The sequence below is a fragment of the Neomonachus schauinslandi genome, chromosome 2 (assembly GCF_002201575.2).
Source record: "Neomonachus schauinslandi chromosome 2, ASM220157v2, whole genome shotgun sequence".
Lineage (NCBI taxonomy): Eukaryota > Metazoa > Chordata > Mammalia > Carnivora > Phocidae > Neomonachus > Neomonachus schauinslandi.
In genome coordinates this window covers 82,101,496-82,122,074 of record NC_058404.1, presented here as the reverse complement: position 1 = coordinate 82,122,074, position 20,579 = coordinate 82,101,496, and the positions used below count along the sequence as shown (strand labels likewise).

At 37.0% G+C, this 20,579-nt stretch overlaps 1 pseudogene; it reads left to right on the top strand.

Moving 5' to 3' along the window:
• Positions 1–17,939: 17,939 nt before the first annotated feature.
• On the top strand, positions 17,940–19,703 carry LOC110571248 (annotated as a pseudogene).
• The last annotated feature ends 876 nt before the right edge of the window (positions 19,704–20,579 follow it).

The window sequence follows — 20,579 nt, the reverse complement described above, 5'->3', positions numbered from 1 at the left end:
TGAGATCCAGCTGTAGGTTTTCTCCTGAATAAAGTGTAGAGGGAAAATATTTTCCAAAATTATTACAAAATTAAGTGAAGCTCTCCAATATGGGTCTGGTTCCTTCCATTCAATTTTTAACAAGAGATTCAAATTGAGTCAATGACAACTCTTTTGAAGTGACAGAACTTTTAAAAAATCTTCACAAAGATAATTTTGGGGGAGTTATAATAAGAGGCTGAAAAATGTGAAATAGCTTTAGAAAAAAATGTTGTCTCTTTGTCTTTTCCCAAGGCACAGCAATATAAACAAGTAGCGGATTTCCTGTATGGCCTAATGAGACATAAACACAGATAGTAAAAAAAGAAATGAACACCAGAACACATTGTTGTTGTTTTTTTTTAAATTATGAAACTGGTGACATTCATAGATCTATTGAGACATATTGTTTGGGATTACTAGACTTTTCTAGTTAAAAAGAAATGTTAAATGGCCTCAGCCAGGAACAACCTGGTTTGGTGACACCATTTTGAAGTTGTTTATCATCTTGGAGCAGCTTACTGATTCAGTCTGAGTTTTCCCCAGAACGTCTGTCTTTCCTATATTCCTTATCCCAATGGGATACATTCTTTTTCCTATTGCAAGAATTCATCCTTCATGCAAAAATAAGTAACTTTTTTAGATCTCCTAAACCTTACAATCTAAAGGCCTGAACAGACATAAAACCAATTTAAAAAATAACAGTAAGTAAATAATTTTCACATGGTATTATGGCAAAAGCCTACCTCTGGAAGAACTAATGAATCCTATGTTTTATAAAACAAAAAACATAAAACAAAACAAAACAAAAAACAATAGAATAAAAATTTTGAAAAAAAAAAAAACTAACCAGGAAACACCTAAACAGACAAAAGAGCTATATTGTGGTTTAAAATCCAACATTGCTGAGTTGAAATAAAAGCAATTGGTCTTTAAACAAATTTTATTTGTTTCCGCTTTTCCCCACTCCCTACCCCCAGCCCATGTGAATTATTTTATTATTTAGTATGCTTAAAAAGTGGATTAATGAGTCTGGAATATTTAATTAACTGATTATTTTCAATTACTTGATATTTTAGAGAAAGAGGCAAGTCAAAGACAACAAGCTGATGTCAGGAATTTATTAGAAGAAAAACCCCACAAATTAAAAATACTCCCTGGACTTAGTAAAATCATAGCATACAAGGATTGGGAGTAATCACAAAATCAGACAATCCCTAAAATGCACAGGCTTTGCAGTTGGACGAATTTGGATTAAGTCTTTGGGGTCATGCAGACCTGAGCCTGAGACCCAGTTGCTTCACCCTGGGTATGGGAGCTTGGGCAAGTTGTTTAACTTCTTTGACTGTGAGTATTTCTGTCTGTAAAATGGGAATAAATAGAATGTTAGGATGTAATGATAAAGAGTTATTTTATGTCAAGTGCCTGGCATTCAATATATGCAGGTGTTTTTAATTATCTAAAAAATATCATTCATTCACTGAATATATTTTGTGGAGCACATAGGAGGCCGTCAATAAATATGTCAAAGTTACAAGATGTCCGGATGTAATTTTAAAATAAAACAAATGTCTCTAAACTAATATTCCCTAACCCAATAGGTTTTAAACCTATGAAGATATTATTATTATTATTTTTTAAAGATTTTATTTACTTGACACAGAGAGAGAGAGATCACAAGTAGGCAGACAGGCAGACAGAGGGAGAGGAGAAGCAGGCTCCCTGCTGAGCACAAAGCCCGATGCGGGGCTCGATCCCAGGACCCTGGGATCATGACCGGAGCCAAAGGCAGATCCTTAACCATCTGAGCCACCCAGGCGTCCCTGAAGATATTATTTTAAAGCAAAAGGAATCTCTCCCAAAGTGATTTTGAAAAGTTTCCTCTAATGCACAAGGTTTCTAAGAGAACTGAACACAATAGATGAATCATATTCTTATGGACAAAGCATATAATAATGAGCAATTTTGAACTTGACTTAGGGAACTCCTGCACATTTAGAAGAGATGCACTTTTCCTCCCTGAGTTCAACTGTTTCATATTTTTATTACTTTTTCCCTGTCAAGACCAAGGGTACATTTTAACCATTAAAAAGTATAAAACATTAAACTTAAAAATGTAGTAGAACTACCCTGAATACTGTTGAAGTTTATAACCTGGGTCACTCAGAGAAGAATGAAGATGGGTGTTACAATGTTAAAAAAAAAAGTGGTATCACCAATCGAAAATATTTGGAAAATATTCCAGATTGTGAAATATTCATGTATTAAGACAGTATACTTAGGGCGCAAAACTTAATTTTTGAAAATGACTGCACATAAAAATACATGTAAACAGAATTCTTACTGCTCTTCTTGCTGACAGATACATTTACTGGATTCACATATCTAATGTGGAACTTCTTCACCAGGCAAGAGATTTTCTCCAAGACTTTGTATAAAATGATTCTTCCACCATGGCAGCTCACAGGAGACAGCATCCCTAATTATAGAAATGGTATTCTCTTTTGGGAGCATGTAATACAGCAACTTTTCATCCCTAATTAGGGTAAAGGGAGAGACCTAGATAATACCACTTTTTATAGTTCTTTTTGAATCTTTGGCTCATAGGTAAATTAGCCTGTTGTAGAAAAATCCCCACCCTCTCATTCCTCTGGTAAAGATAATGATGGTAATAAATAATTATGCTAAGAATGAGGAGGGGGAGAAAAAGGAAGGTGGGGAAGAGAAGAAAGAGGAAGAGGAAGAAGAGAAAGAATAAGGAAGAAGAGAAGGGGGAAGAGGTGGCCAAAGGTCCACCTACCCACTCACTTTCACCTTGAGGATAAAAATCTCAGAATTTATGCAGCATGAGAATTGCCTGAGAGCTAGGGGTATATTAGTGATATCTCATCATCATTTTGATTTGCATCATTTCCCTAGTGGCTACAGATATCATTCTTTTCTTCTTTTGAATATATCTTCCCTTGCAAATCTTGCATTGTCTATTTCAGGAATACCACTCAAGAATGGGTGAGGTGCTGTTCATAGAGGGATGAATTTGAGGATGAAGGCAGAGTTCCTGCCCCCAGGAAACTCACAATATGGTGGTAGGTACAAATTCTGATCATGATAGATCATGATAGATAGACACAGATTTGTACACAATGTAAATTAAGAACAAATTTATGAAAAGATGACTAAATAATTGTAAGATTTTTCCTATAGAGTTAAAAAAATATGGATCCTTCTCTCTGTTGTCCATTAACATATATATGTGTAATTATTGTTCTTTACAGATGGTAAAGAAAGGAGTTATGAGGGGAAGGGGAGACAGAAGGGGAGAGAGGGAGGGAGGGAAAAAGAGAGAGAGAGCTTGCATAAGTTTAAAAAACACTTGGAAACTATATTTTCATTAAGTTAAAAAATTATTTGCAAATAGTTTTAGGTAAAACTCTATTGAATATGAAACCTCAACCATTAAAAGTGGCTTAGTCTTAAGCCCAAAAGAAATAGACTGATTTTAAAGGCTATCAAGCCATGTCCAAGCTATGTGATCTAATGCCAATCAGTCTGTGAGAGCTGTTCTATTGTGTGTAAAAAGAGAAAAACAAAAATAATCAAAACCTTCATTGCTGCCTGCCTGTACAAGAATACCCCATATTATGAACATTATGTTAGAATCACCATGCACATACATGCCATACACATGTATATACTGTCATGTCCATACCCCAGTTAAGGGCTCACTTTTCCAATGGTATCCCAGTGGTGTCTTCTGGGACACCTCTTTTCTATCTGCCACTCCTTTACCTCATGCCTTTCTCTTGGCCTGTCAATCCTGCCACCAACCCTGTTGATGACTGCTAGCCCTGCCCGTGATATAGGCCCATGGCCAGAGCTGGCCCCACTAATGTTACTCTCACGTTTCTGCCCCAGGCTCAGACTCCTGCTCCTTTTTGTCCAGTTCTTGCTCCTGCTGTGCTTCACCCTAGAAAGCTTGGGGGAAGTAATGGAATTGTATGGGAAATAACTGTAGAAAAGGAGAAGGGGAGGAAAGGGAAAATCTCAAGCTACTACCTGTTGTTATCATAATTTTCTCTCCTTACCCCACTTCTCAGTGCGTGAGTCCTGCCCCGTAGCAGTCCTCTTCTCTATCAGAATATCTAACCTAAATCTGCACCCTACGGCTCCCATCAGAGCTCCAAGACTGAGTTGTATCATAATGTAACATTAGTTGTCGGTGGAACGGGCAGTGGTGGATAATGCTGACTCCGACTGGTGATAGGATCTGGGAATTGATGGAGACAAGAAAGGAAAACAAATAGAAGGGAAAGCTACTTCTTTCATAAACTCCTGGAATTCATTTCAATGCATGTATTTCATCTCATTCCCTTCAGACCCAACCTCTACTCTTCTCTAGGCCTACAGAGATCACCAGTCCTTGGCTCACAATTTGCAAACCAGCTACCTTGCTCTTCTTCTGAATAGCATGTTCCTAGATACTCATTTATTGCTGCATCCAGACAGAGTGCCTGGCACATGATTGCTTGTTGAATAAGTGAACAAACAGATGAATGAACCAAGCCTTGAAGTACCTAAGTGCTTATTTTACCTGCCTACCAAGAGTGCCAGACCACACTGTGGGATTGCTGTCAGGGTAGGTTTTCCCTGAAGTCCTCAGTTGGAGTTATGATCCCATGTGTTCAGAGAAATCCTATTGTTCCTGGAGGCTGGACTCTGAAAAACCCAGACGTACTCAAGACATGTAAGATTGACCACGAGATTGTAAGAACTGCTATGATGGTGATGGTGACCATCATGAAGCTTCTGCTGCCGATAAATTCTCCTCCAGATCAAAACTGTTCAGCAGGTAGTTAATTTTGGAGGGAATGTCACCCTCTTTCATTTCCATACTGTGATGCTGTTTGACAAATTTGGCAAGATCTCATGCCAAAGAATCTCCTTATCTTCTCTCCTGTCCATCAGCATTTGAACAATATCCATCCTGTTATCTCAGAGCTCTTTGTATTGCTTTCACTTGAGCCACAGTCTAGTAAAGAATGCTTTGTTAATGTGTTCCAGAAACTATTCTGCCTAAGGTCACCAGTGATCTTTCTTAATATCAGAATTCTTTTATGTTATTTTTTCTAGCCCTACTTTATTTTTTTTAAACTAAGGTATAATTTACCTACAGTGAAGTATACAGAACTTAAGTAAAGAGTTGGATGGGAATAAAAGGCACAGCATAAGGAATAAGGTCAATGACATTGTAATAGTGCTGTATGGTGACAGATGTTAGCTACACCTGTGGTAAGCAGAGCATAATGTTTAAACTTGTAGAACCACTATGTTGTGTACCTGAAAGTAATGTAATGTTGTGTGTCAACTATACTCAAATAAAAAATAAATTAAAAAAATAAATAAATAAAATACTTTGTTTTATCCCATTTTTTAAAAAAAATGTGTTTGTTTTTTTTCTGCCTTTTTATTGTCAAGTTTAGTTCTTTATATGTTCTGGCTACAAGTCTTCTGTCAGACATGTGTTGTAAATATTTTCTCCCACTCAGTGGTTTTTGTGGTTTCTTTTAATAACCAAAAGTTTTAAATTTTGATGAACTTAAATTTAACAATTTTATCTTGTATATTTAGTGTTTTCTGTATTTTTTTAGGACGTTTTCACTGATTCCCAATGCCATGAAAGTAATATCTTGTATATGTAGTGCTTTCTGTATTTTTTTAAAGAAATTTTCACTGATTCCCAAGGTCATTACAGTTCTAGCTCTTACATTTAAGTTTGTGATCCTTTTAGAATTAATTTTGTGTATGGTATGAGGAAAGGATAAAGTTACTTTTCCATGTAAATATCCAGGTGTTCCAGTACCATTTGTTGAAATTTACCTTCATTTTGTGTATGGTATGAGGAAAGCATAAAGTTACTTTTCCACATGAATATCCAGGTGTTCCAGTACCATTTGTTGAAATTTACCTTTTTTCATTGACTTGCTTTGGTAGCCTTGTCAAAAATAATTTCACCCAGTATTTATTGGATAAATAAATAAATACTGTGTTCTGTATTCTGTTCTATTGATCTACTTGTTTGCCCTTTCACCAAAACCATACTGTCTTGATTACTGCAGCTTTATCCTAGGTCTAGAAACCATGCAGTGTAGGTCTTCTGACTATTCTTTTTCAATATTGTTTGTAAATTCTAGTTCCTTTGCATTTCTGTATTAGATTCAAGTTGTTACTTTCTTTTTTTAAAAAAAAAGCTACTTCGATTTTTATTGGAATTGCATTAGATCTATAGATCAATTTAGGGAAAATTGATCTGAACAATATTGACTCTTCTATTCCATGAACATGGTATATGTATGTTATGGATTAAATTGTGTCCCCCAACAAGATGTGTTGAACTCCTAACTACACTACCTTATTTGGAAATAGGGCCATTGCAGGTGTAAACACTTAAGATGAGATCACATTGGAGTAGAGAGAGCCTTTAATCCAAGCTGTAACTGATATCCTTGTAAGAAGAGGAAACAGACACATGAGGCTCTGTGTGACAACAGGAAAAAATTAAAGCTCTGCAGCTGCAAGTCAAAGAATTCCAGCAATTGTTGGCCAACCATCAGAAATTAGGAAGAGGCAAGAAAAGATTCTCCCTGCAGATTTCAAGGGAAGCATGGCCCTGCAGGCCACTTTGATTATGGACTTCTGGCCTCCAGAACCATGAGACAATAAATTAAACATTCCTAACATGTTTACCTTTTTCTTTTATTTTCTACTCCCTTTTTCAAACCCCGTTGGTTTTCCCTTTTTATGCTATCAATTCTTATTTAGACAACACTTAGTTCAAATAATTTATTTGATTATCATTGCTTCTTGATTTATTTTTCTTCTTCAGCTTGATATTCTAGTTGGCAATTTGTTATTCAGATACATCCATGATGCTATTCATCTGGTCTATCATGTTTTTAAATTACAAATTTAACAATTACATTTTCACTTTTGTAACTGTTAATTCTTCCTTCTTGGATCAAGGTTATCTTCCTTTTCCTACCCCAAAATATTACTTATATTTATTTAAAGTCCAATTTTGGATTCTCTATTAACTGAGGTGTAAATTCTCCTGTTTGTTTCTTTCTTTTACAGTATTGGTCATAAATGATAAACCACATACACATTAAAAATGGCTTTCTCCTTGAAATCAGTGAAAAGTATATGTTTATTCTTGACTCCTCAACTTTGTGACTGAAGTTTTCTGCTACATAGGCAGCTCCTTCTCCTTAACCAGCCTCTCTGGGAGGAGTGGTAAAAGAAACTACCTGTAAGAGCTTTGGTTCTTTGCTATTTTTTGATGCAGGAGAGGACCTGATGAGAGATATGCTGCATAATGAAGAGCTTTGTGGGTGTTTTTCTGCGCTAAACTGCAACTGTTCCTTTGTAGTGTTATCAACCGCCAGGCCACTGCTCTGCAACTTGCCTTATGCACTTCGACCACTGGAAGACAGATATTCCTGTTGCAGTTTCTCACTCTACAGAGGTGTCAGTACCTTTAGGGGCAAAATGGCTTGGCTGATACCACTGTGGTTCTCCAACCCATCCCTTTTTAATTGCTCCTCAGCCTCTTTTTAACTCTTCTTCTGCCATGTTCAGGACAAATTTCCCTTGATGCTGCCATTCTGTAGTAGAGACTTGGCCTATGGTCTCCTCAATGTTCCCAGTTCTTTAAGATTTATCCTTTTTCTTTAAGGTGACTCTGTAGTCACTTGAGAAATGTTTTCTATCGTATCTTGAGTTTTCTATAAGGAAGGAGATGGCACTGTGCTCTTTATATCATCTTGAAACCAAAAGACCACTTCTGAACTCTCTAAATTGTACCTAAGTCAGAGACTTAGGGGTCATCCAAAAAAACAAAAACATCAAAGGCCTTTATATTTTGTGGCAAAAAATTTAACAAACAATAATTTAGTTCCATGCACACTTCTAAGATATGAATGTAAATTGATTGAAGTATAGTATAACTTGGAGGGAATCAGGATATTATAATAAATGTTTGGCATATAAAAATTGCTTTATATTTATTTATGTGTAAATAAATATTATATAATACCATGTTAATGAACATGGATTAATCATTTATTTCCAAGAGATAATGCATAAAAACATCTTATAAAGTAAAAATTCTAAATTTAAAGATTTTTTTATATTAAAGGTAATGGGAATTTTAGCTCCTATTTTCATAAAGAATAAATAGAACAAAATTTTGAAAGGTGTAACTACAGACATTCTTGAAAATTCTTACTTCATCTAAACTGATTGGTACCCAATCTACTTTCCTAGTGTTTTCTTTTCTGCCATCTACTCAACAGTAGATTACTTGATCTTTTAATTTTTTCCTTTCTGCTAGGTCAGCTTGCCATTTTGGTAATACCATTATTCAACTTTATTTTTATATAGATCTTATTATATTACATTTGGTAATCATCATGGTCAGTCAATACTCACTGAGCACTTATTGTTTAAAACTACGCAGACTAACAGTAAGAATTATGATAATAATAGCAATTTTATTTATTGAATGTTTACTATGTAATAGCTACTGTACTAAGCACTTCTCATGTAACATCTGATTGAATTCTCACAAAGGTAGATACTAAGGCTATGTTTATATTGAGTTGCCTAAATTTAAAAAGATAAAAATGGCAGAAAAGGATTTGAACCTGAATCTCTTTGACTCCATCACCTTTTACATAGCCGATGTTTAATGATTATTTGGTTTCTTTTTATTTCTCATTATTTTTTTCCTTCTTTATCACCTAAGTTCCATTTGTCTTCTAAATGTCTGTTATCATGTAAATATAAGTTTCAATTGTGTGTTTTCTTTCTGGAAAATTTAATTCCAAAAAGCATACATATATCTCACAAAATTTCAAATTGAACACTTCTGCTAACAATCATGCTAACAAAAGTTCAAGTTATGCCCTAGATTGTCTTTCTAATTCTTTAAAGGATAAGATTTAACTATCTAGGATAAAATTACACATCTATGAGAAAACTTATGGGTTGCTGTTAAAGGACAAAGTGTCTTGGTTGACATAATATTCATATTGTTTCTAATGCACTTTCATTTATATTCTGTCTCTGAAACCAAACTGTGCAATACTCAGAGGGGTTAAATAACCTGTCCAGGAGTACAGAGTAGGAGGTGATAGACCCGAGAGTGGACCCCAGGTCTTCCTACTTTCATCTCAGTTCCAAATGCCTTTCAGTGCACCATCCTCACTGTGCCCTGTGGGCTTGCTCCAAAGGCTCATGTTAAGCACACTGATCTGTCTTCGCTGCACCACCTCAGAGCCCTGAGATAAAAACCTATTTGAAATAAGAAACTGCTTTACCCATGTCATTATGCATATCCATACCCATTCTGCTAAAAAATGGTTGGGCTATATTTTGTGCTATTAGTATTTCCAATCAGTGCAACAACATATGGGGTCAAGTGTGTCCAATATATATGCTCTCCTTACCATTATTTGCTACTTCAAGAATCTGTTTGGTGATGTCTGTGTTCTCAGTTTATCATAGGTTCTCGTAGATCTTATATTACTCTCTATATTTCCTCCACAGAAGGCTTAGGTGACATTAGAGGGGAGGCGGTCCTCCTTTGTATGCTCTGGAAATAAGGGTACAATTGCCTGTGAGACATGCTTTAACAAACAGTGCTGGACAAAGGTGAAAGCATATTTTGCTTACAGTTAAATTTCTGGTGCAGTGCTTTTTACAAACTATTTCATAATGGAAAACAAATGTGCTTTAGATGTGAAACCAAGGAAAGTTACAAACTTATCGCCCTAATTAAAGAATGGTTATCAAACATGTAGTGTTTTTCACCATAAATAAATCTAGAAGATACTTACTGAGTTGTATTTATTTGTCCTTGTATATCTTGGGTGAATTTGTCTGTGACAGATAATGAAGAAACATATGTGACTACAGCAAGATGCTAACTTTCTCCCCCCCTCCTTTTTAACATAGTAATAATCATGACCTCTTCTCATTAATATTCCTACAAACTTCAAACATACACTAAGGTTTTGTTCCACTTCATCAGAGTTTTTCTACACGTGGAATGGTCTTTGAAGTTCATGGGAACCCTCCATATTGAAGTGAGATGAGGGTACAAAGTGGAGTCCACCACAGAACTTATGATGACTTCCATTGCAGGACTGGACACATTCTAATCACTATCCAGAAAGCTCTGCATGCAGGACAGGCCTGCAAGGCAATATACTACAAACACAACTGGGTACAATGATCCAAATATGAGAAACAGACATTGTTGTTTCTTTTATGAGTGTAATATCACTAACCAGTTGACCTAAATGTAGAAAGAGATCAGAGGAATCGTATTCATATTTAAGCTAGCAAATAGATGATACACATTAGAACAGAGATTTACAGTTATAAATTATCGATCATCCCATCTATCCTTGTCTAAACTAAAGATCCATACAACTAAATATTATGGCATGTCTTTTGAGGAAACATTATAGCTTCTGACTACTAGAATCTCTTTCTAATTAATTCTCTTGCTTGGCGTATTGATCAGGAGTTTGTTACATGAACTAATTCTGCTTAGTTATAAAACAAGAGGGTATCTTTCAGCTTGGGAAATTCATTTATTAATTCTCCTACAATAACTTATTAAGCATATAATATGTTCTGAACATGGCATTAGTCACTCAGGATTCAGTAGTGAACAAAGTAGAAATGCAGCCTGTAGTCTGTCTCCTTGAATGAAGTCAATTGGTGGCTATATTCTGATTCAGAAGTTATGCTGTGGCAATTTTTAATGATAAAAATCTGTTATCTAACACTTAAATTATTAAGGTCCAATTTATTATTTTTATTATTATTCATTTCTAGAGCACCTTATGGCAAAGAATCTTCCTTACATTATCTCATTTAATTCTTTCAACAACACCATGAAATAGCTGTCTTTCTTCACTTTTAGCTGCTTGAGAAACAGATGGAAGGTTAAAATGTTACATATCTTGCCCAGAGTCAAACAGTTAGTGAGTGGAGAGTTCAAACCCAGGTCTATTTCTCTCTCATGTTTAAAAAAACCATAGGCTATAAAGGTCTTTAAAATAAGAAGCTGGGTGCCTGGGTGGCTCAGACAGTTAAGAGTCTGCCTTTGGCTCAGATCATGATCCCAGGGTCCTGGGATTGAGCCCCACATTGGGCTCCCTGCTCAACGGGAAGTCTGCTTCTCCTTCTCCCTCTCAAATAAATAAATAAAATCTTTAAAAAAATAAAATAAGAAGCATAATTTGCAAGACTTTCAAGTCACATGATGTCCAGAATCTTATGCAACTGAGCAAGAGTAGGAAGTACAGGAAAAGAACAGTTTCTCAGAATCTTCCTTGACTGTCAGGGTCTGACATGAGGCAGATTGAGAAAGGATACATAGCACCATGGTATGCATTTTCTTTTCTGAAATATTTGATAAAACATCAACTGCTTTGGGGTCCATTTCTTTTTTGAATATTTTGCTGATGGGTGGTGTACACAGTAGATGCTTAGCAGAACGCAGGTAAGTGGACGCCACACTGTCACGTGCGTTCCTGTTGGGCACTGCCATGCGCTCTGCCCTGTCCTCTTCACCAGCTGCTGGGTCTGCCCAAGATCTCCACACTCCACAGTCTCGGCATTGGCCACAAAGGGTCTTCATTCATGTGTTTAAATGTTAAGAGGTGAAGTGCAAATGAGGTTGAAGACAACCCTGTCCCCCCATTTCTGAATATGGAGTTCTAGTAAACCATTTTCAAAATTATGAAATCATTGAGAGTTTACTAGAGAGAGTTGCTAAGGAGAATCTACATTCAAAACAATTTCATGAGAACTTGTTCCGAAGGCAAGTCTGAGACATGAAGTTTCTCTGAAAATCTAGCCCATGTAATATTCATATAGTCTGCATACAGCAGGGCAATATATTTATTGGCTAGAAAAATACTGTTTTTAAACTTCTATGCCTAATTTTTTTCCTCTGCTGTTACAATTTTTACCTTTGAATAAATAGCACATGATGATAAAGTAACGGTATTCTAAGTAGAAAATTTGCTTTAAATGTGAATGTGCATGATAAGATCTATTTGACCATCTACCCAACAAATATCAAAGACATAAATCTGCTTCTTTTGTCTAATGAACCCCAAACAAGCTGCTATCTCATAAGCAGGCTATAAGGTTGGTAGTGTGATCACCTTATTTTCTGGAGGAAAAAACAGAATCATCTCTTTCTTAAGCAAATGTGACACGCTATTAAATGGATGACTCACACACAGCCACTCTAATGATATCCCTCCATTGTGTTCTGAAACTTCAGTCAAAGTGATCTTTTTAACACAGAAATTTTCTCAGGAACTGGGAAATCTGTCTCATTCTCCAAGACTCAGTCAAATCCTACACTCACAGGTACAGGATAAGTAATGGAAATCCCAGCTGAAATTTTACATATGATTGTTTCCTTATTTGATATTCTGTTTCCTCACTGTTCATCTTATTACTATTCTGAAATCTCTGTGAGTTTGAGGCCAGGATGGTTTTGTTTTCTTAAGGTTGGTGCCAAACAGGGTCTTCTTTATCATGTACCAGGGGCTTAATAAATATCTATTGAATAAATGAATAATTAGGACAAAGAAACTGATAAAATATTTTTGTGTCTTGTTTAGGTTTGAAAGATTCCACAAGGGAATGAAAGATACAGCATGGGGAATATGGCCAATGGTATTGTAACAGCATAGTGTGGTGACAGATGGTAGCTACACTTGTAGAGAATGGAGCATAACGTAGAAAGTCATTGAGTCACTATGCTGTATACCTGACACTAATGTAACATTATGTGTCAACCACACTTTAATGAAAAATAAAAAGATTCTAAAGCATGGGAACTATTAGAGTTATTGAGTGCATGTCAAGCACCAGGCCACATACTTGTGTACACCATCTAATTCAATCATTACAACAGCTGAACAAATAGTTATTCCTGTCCCTATTTTACAGACAGGGAAATGGGTTGGGATAGATCATACAGCTAGAAAATACTAGGACCATTCTTCTTATTGAGGTCTGTCTGAGTACTGAGACCATGCTGACCCTCATGCAGTCTGATCTCTCACACATTGTTTGATCAAGACATGCTTGAAAGTTTTAATAATATGGGAGAAATAATAATGTTGATTTAAAAATCTAAAACATCAATGGGGCACCTGGGTGGTTCAGTTGGTTAAGCATCTACCTTCAACTCAGGTCATGGTCTCCGGGTCCTGGGATCGAGCCCAGTGTCAGGCTCCCTGCTTAGTGTGGAGTCTGCTTCTCCCCCTCCCTCTGCCCCTCCCCCCTGATCATGCTCTCTCTCTCTCTCAAATGAATAAATACAGTCTTTTAAAAAAATCAAGATTCAAAACTGGTCCACATAATTTGGGAGGTATGATCACTAGACTTCCAGCCAGCCCAGTGAACTAAGATTTGCCCAAATTTCTTTCAACTATCATAGTCTCTCACAGTATATCCAGCATTCTTTTTAACTTGTTAGTGAGAACCCCAAGTTCTGTAGACACAGTCCCAGTTTGTGTCTATTGTCCTGGTGAGATTATAAATAGCACCCTCTTTCACTCTCAAAAGTGTTGTATTTTATTTTTTTATTTAATTTTTTTAGGTAGGAGGCTCCATGCCCAGTGCAGAGCCCAACTCAGGGTTCAAACTCACAACTGTGAGATCAAAACTTGAGCTGAGATCAAGAGTCAGATGCTCAACCGACTGAGCCCTCCAGATGCCCCAAAAGTGTTGCATTTTAGATGGCATATCTTCCCATCCTACTTTCAGGGGTCTCTTGGCCTCTACCATCTCAGGCTACATTGTTTGGGGTCCAAACTATGGCTTCACTTGCTAGGAATTTGACTTACATCACACTCTTTATCAAAGTTACTTGCCCCAAAAAAGCACTTCCCTCAGGCTTTACTCTCTACTGCCAGCTATTCTATTCCATGCTCTGCTTAACTTAAAGCTCCATCCCTCAGAGTGGACACCAGTATAGCCTAAATAGAGCTTCTTAGATACAGTTAAAAAAAAAAAAAAAGGTAAGTTAGCCCTTCTAATTACACTATGTTATAGTGGTTGCCTTAATTAATCTACTTTAACATGAAAGCTGCTTTGAACTTGTTGCCAGTGTTCAGCAATTCTGGGTTTTCTGCACCTAGTACTAAAGCTTCATAAGCAGTTTTCATTGTTAGGGAAAAGAGTTATATTTTCTCTCTTCCAATATGGTCACTCCTTTGGAGCTCCCTTCATTTTAGGCTTTCCATAATTTTATACATGCCATAAGCAAATATTAGGTTGAGTCTTGGTAAACCCAGCTTAGGGTGAAGTGTTACCCCAATTCTAGAAGGACAAGTCAGATCAGCATGTCTCATTTGCACCTCTTTCTCACTGATGCTATATAGTACTCTTTTCTTCCAGATCTGGTTCAATTTTAAATGACTCAAGTGGACAATCTTCTATCATAATTTCTTGTGACATAGCAACTCATATGACCCATAAATCTTTTATTATTTTACTCAGTATTTTCCAGAAAATCTAAGTAAGACAGTTAATTTGTTAGAATCTTAGAAATGTTTTGTCAAAATAAATGCCTTTATTATTTTTAAGAGAAAATTATGCATCTGGTGATACAATTAATTTTCAAAAGGTAATTCATTATTGTGTGGAATAAAACTGTAATGAGTTTGTACTTAAAAAAATTAATTTTTAAAATATAACCAAAATTCTCTGTCACTTCAAAGGACATATTGTTTTCCTTATTGGGAATCTTACAGTTATCATGACAAATAACAATGACCCAAAGAATTCTTTTTATCATAAATTTGCTAGTATGTTCTCTTCTTTTCCCTAAGACAAATTTGAAGATTTTTAAAATGCAATTAACACCTTTTAACTGAAGTCACTTTTCAAAATGGATTTTAAAATTTCTTCTGTTTTTTCTTTTTTTTAATCCATCTATGCTTAAAAAAAGAAAGAAAGAAAGAAAAGAAACAAGGCAAAAAGTTATCTACTCAGGTTTCTCTGCTCCAAAAAGGTGGTTCAGAGACAAGTGCAAACAAGAGGGACACGCAGGAGAGAGGAGTTTGTACTGTTTAAAAAGGTGGTAGTAAGGGGCACCTGGGTGGCTCAGTTGGTTAAGCGACTGCCTTCGGCTCAGGTCATGATCCTGGAGTCCCTGGATCGAGTCCCGCATGGGGCTCCCAGCTCAGCAAGGAGCCTGCTTCTCCCTCTAACCCTCCCCCTCTCATGTACTCTCTCTCATTCTTGCTCTCTAATAAATAAATAAATCTTTAAAAAAAAAAAGGTGGTAGTAAGTCTAACTTCTGGGCCTCCATCCTATCCTACAAATTCAGAAGTGTGCCCCTTACTGTTTGTTAATTGTAAAACAATAACCAGTATAGTCTAGATCAAGTTTTCCAAAATCACCCAGGAACTTGTTAGAAATGCAGATTTGTAGGCCCTATCCTCGACCAACTGCAACAGAAATTCTACGGGTGGGGCTTAGCAGCCCACGCTATAACAACCACCCCAGGGGATTCTGACGCACCTCAAGTTTGAGGATTGTCGTTCCAGAATAAAGCTTCCAAGCTAGATGCTGTAGACAGGCAAGAATGTAAAAACAACTGCTATTCTCAAAGAAATTACCATCTGGTTGGAGAAAAAAGCGAACTGGGTGGAAAGATCATTCATGATTCCAGCACAGCTAAATACTACCTCCCAGTCTGCACAGGACCATAGATAGAGATCCTGTCTGGCTGGGTGATGGGAAAGTTGAGACTTGACATGGGTTTTTGTGGGTGAGACTACTAGCTGTTCACAAAAACCCTGTTTCCTTTCTTCCTTGGCACAGAGCAGAGCCATATTCCCACTTTCCTTTACTATTACATGTAGCCAAAAGATCAATTTTTCTCAGTGTAACACGAGCAGAAGGGATACATGCTCTTTCTGAGCCACAGCTTTTCAGAAGTGGGTGTTTTCCATCTATGAGCTCTCTCTTTATCTTTCTGTAGGCTGCAAACAAGTAAAAATGTCAAGACTCCAGGAATGGTAGATTCTCAACGTGGAAATCTGGTTTTTTGACTTATTACATCTTTGGACTATTAAGTACATAAGAAGTAAACCTCTAAGGAATTTTAGCAATTATATATTTTGAGTCTGTTTAAAACAGAAGCTTAGTCTACCCTAACTAATAGGGTTATAGTACAATACCAGAAGTGAAAAAAAAAATGTTCTTCCACTGAGAGAGAAAATATTAGTAAAATTATGGAGATATCATCAGGGATGGCAAATAGTTAGGAGTGATTATAGCATCAGTAGGGCCTGTGTGGACAAAAGGACTGTTTTAGAGGATGGGACAGGGAGGATTGAGCAGATCCTGGAACGCTGTATAAGTTAGGATGCTTTGGTTGCAAGTGACAGAGAACTAAAATTGGATTTTTTAAAAGACAGTTTATTATCTAATAAAAAGAAATTCTGAGGAATTGGGCTTTGGGTATATTTACTAAGCCTTTGTGTAATGAAGTCTCTTGTCTCTTTCTTCTTCCCTGTGTTGACTTCATCCTCAGGTTTGAAATAAAAAGGCTATAGCAGTTCTGGGCAAGATATCCAGATCTAACAGCATCTGGGGGCCAAAAAGTTAATCTCCTCCATGACCAGTACTTTGAGTGAGGGAAATTTTCCTAGAATCATGTTCCCACATATATAGACTTCTCCTCATAGCTCATTAGGATGCCCTGCCATATGCCCATTTCTAAACAATTATTGGCAAGAAGAAATGAGTTCACTGTATGTGGCATAGATCATAAGGTCTCAATCCTGTTTCCATGTTGGACCCTCCCAGGGAGCTCTCTTAAAAAGCTGATGCTCAAGAACAGAGGTTTGATTAACTGGTCTGGCTTCAGCCTTGGTATTTTAAAAAATCTCCCTAAGATAGTCTAATGTGCAGCCAGAATTGAGAAATGCTAACTTAGATGGATAGAGATGGAATAGGTGTTGGGAAGTAAATGACAGAGAACACTATGAATGCCTTATTTTAGTTTGAGTTTTTAACTTATTTTCTAGGCTGAGGGAGGCCATGAATAGTTTCTAACCAGAGACTGGGGCTGTGTAATCAAAAGGTAACTCTGTGAGTTCTGGGCCTCATCACCTAGCAGTGAGCCTGTCCAACCCCTCAGGAGGTATTCAATCAACATCTGTTGAATGAATGAATGGATGGGGGATGATGGAGACAAGGACACTAGTTTGAAGGTGCAGTCCTTGCATCCACAAAGCATGTGAAACAAAACAGGTGAGAGATCCACCAAAGATTCTGTTTTCCTGTTTATTATAAGCAAACCAAGGACTATTTTGGAAATCTGGATACATAATTAGATATTTCACTTTTTAGATAATTATTTTATGTCCTTAAACACAGATTCTGAGTCTTTTTAAGCTACAGGCATATCTCATTTTATTGTGCTTTGCTTACATTGCATATTTTACAAATTGAAGGTTTGTGGCAACCTTGTGTTAAACGAGCCTATCAGTGCCATTCTTTCCAGTGCCATCTGCTTATTTCATGTCTCTGTGTCACATTTCAGTAATTCTCAAAATATTTCAAACATTTTCATTATTATTATACTTTTTAGTGTCATCTGTGATCAATGATCTTTATTGTTGCTGTTGTAATTATTTTGGGATGCCATGACCCACACTCATATAAGGCAGTGAACTTAATCAGTAAATGTGTGTGTGTTCTGACTGCTCCTGTGAACAGCTGTTCCTCCATCTTTCTCCCTCTCCTCAGGCCTTCCTATTCCCTGAGACATGACAATCTTGAAGTTAGGCCAATTAATAACCTTATGATAGTCTCTAAGTGTTCAAGTAAGAGGACTAGTTGCACATCCCTCACTTCAGATCAAAAACTAGAAATGATTAAACTTAGTGAGGAAGGCACATCAAAAGTCATGATGGCCCAAAAGTTAGGCCTATTGTGTCAAACAGCTAAATTGAGAGTGCAAAGGAAAAGTTCTTGAAGGAAATAAAAAGTGCTACCTTAGGGAATGTGAATGCTAGGAAAGTGAAACAGCCTTATTGCTGATATGGAGAAAGTTTGAGTGGCCTGGATAGAAGATCAAACCAGTCACAACATTCTCTTAAGCCAAAACCTAATCCAGAGCAAGGCCCTAACACTCCTCAATTCTTTGAGGGCTGAGAGAGGTGAGAAAGCTGCAGAAGAAAAGCCTAAAGCTAGCAGAGGTTGGTTCATGAGGTTTAAGGAAAGAAGCCATTTCCAAAACATCAAAGTGCAAGGTGAATCAGCAAGTGCAGATGTAGAAGCTACAGCAAGTTCTCCAGAAGGTCCAGCTAAGATAATTCATGAAGGTGGCTACACTAAACAACAGATTTTCAATGTAGACAAAACAGCCTTATATTGGAAGGAGATGCCATCTAGGACTTTCCAGCTAGAAAGGAGAAGTCAATGCCTGGCTTTAAAGCTTCAAAGTTCAAAGACAGTCTGATTTTCTTGTTAGGGGCTAATGTAGCTGGTGACTTTTCGGTGAAGCCAGTGCTCACCTACCATTCTGAAAACCCTAGGGCCCTTAAAAATTATGCTAACTCTACTCTGCCTGTGTTCTATCAATGGAACAACAAAGCCTGGATGACAGTGCATCTGTTTATAACATGATTTACTGAATATTATAAGCTGTTGAGACCTACTGCTCAGAAAAAGAATTCCTTTCAAAATATGACTGCTCATTGACAATGCATCTGGTCCCTCAAGAGCCCTGATGGACATGGACAAGATGAAAATTATTTTCATGCCTGCTGACACAGCGTCCATTCTGCAGCTCATGGATCAAGGAGACATTCTGACTTTCAAGTCTTATCATTTAAGAAATACATTTCATAAGGCTATACCTGCCATACATAGTGATTTTTCTGATGGATCTGGGCAAAGTAAATTAAAACCCTTCTGGAAAGGATTCACCATTCTAGATGCCATTAAGAACATTTGTGATTAATGGGAAGAGATCAAAATATCAATTTTAAAAGGATTTTGGAAGAATTTGATTCCAACCTCATGCATGATTTTGAGGAGTTCCAGACTTCAGAAGAGGAAGTAATCACAGATATGGTGGGAATAGCAAGAAAACTAGAATAAGAAGTAGAGCTTGAAGCTGGGACTGATTTGTTGTGATCTCATGATAAAACTTGAACAAATGAGAAGTTACTTCTAATAGATGAGCAAAGAAGGGGACTTCTTGAGATGGACTCTACTTCTGGTGAAGATGATGTGAAGATTGTTGAGATGACAACAAAGGATTTAGAATATTCCATAAACTTAGTTGATATAGCAGCGACAGGGTTTGAGAAGATTGAAGGAAATTCTACTGTAGGTAAAACGCTATCCAACTGTATCACATGCTCCAGTGAAATCACCCATGGAAGGGAAGAGCCAATCAGTGCAGCAAATTTCACTGTTGTCTTGTTTTAAGAAATCGTCACAACCACCTTGACTTTTAGCAGCCTCCATCCTGATCAGTCAGCAGCCGTCAGCATCGAGACAAGACCTTCCACCAGCAAGAAGATTATGACTCACTGAAAGCTTAGATGACAGTTAATAGTTTTTAACAATAAAATATTTTTAAATTAAGGTATGTAGCTTCTTTTTCTTTTTAGATGTAATGCTATTACACCTTTAATAGACTACAGTATAGTGTAAATTTATACACTATACGCACTGGGAAACCAAAAAATTCATTTAACTCACTTTTTTGTAATATTCACTTTATTGTGGTGGTCTGGAACGAAACCTATATGTCTGAGGTCTGCCAGTAGTTTTGTTCTCAGGACCAAATGTTCCTCAGAGCTCCTTGGATTACACTGTGGAACCACCTTCTGAAATACTGGTTCTCACTCGGGGATGATTTTGCCCCCACCAGGGTATCTTTGGCAATGTCTGGAGACAGTTTATGTTATCTCAACTGGGAGAGTGCTACTGGCATCTAGTGGGAAGAGGCCAGGGATGCTGCTAAACATCTTACAGTATACAGGAGTCAAAGAAATTATCTGGCCCCAAATGTCAATAGCCCTGAAGTTGAGAAACCCTGCTCTAGGATATTAATCAAGTACATTTTTGCAAGCACCCTATCATGGATGCTGCAGTTATTTTGAAATATCCCAGGACTTCAAGAATTCTTAAAGACAAGTTGATTAATACTGGTAAAGACTCAGAGACTAGATCTTGACTATTTTGGGTAGGTCTAGCTTTTGTGAAACCTTCAAACAAACTTTGAAGACCCGAGACAGGGGAAATGTGAGGCTCCCCTCGCTAGCTGGCAGCCCCGTTGATGATGTTGTACGCAAGCAATGCCAGCCAGATGATTTTACCCTAATCAGGATTTGTATGAACATGACACTTTGTTTATTCTGTTGCCTTTTTGTTCTTCTGATTCATAAACAGCAATAGCAGAGCAGAACAATTATCCCTTCTTGCT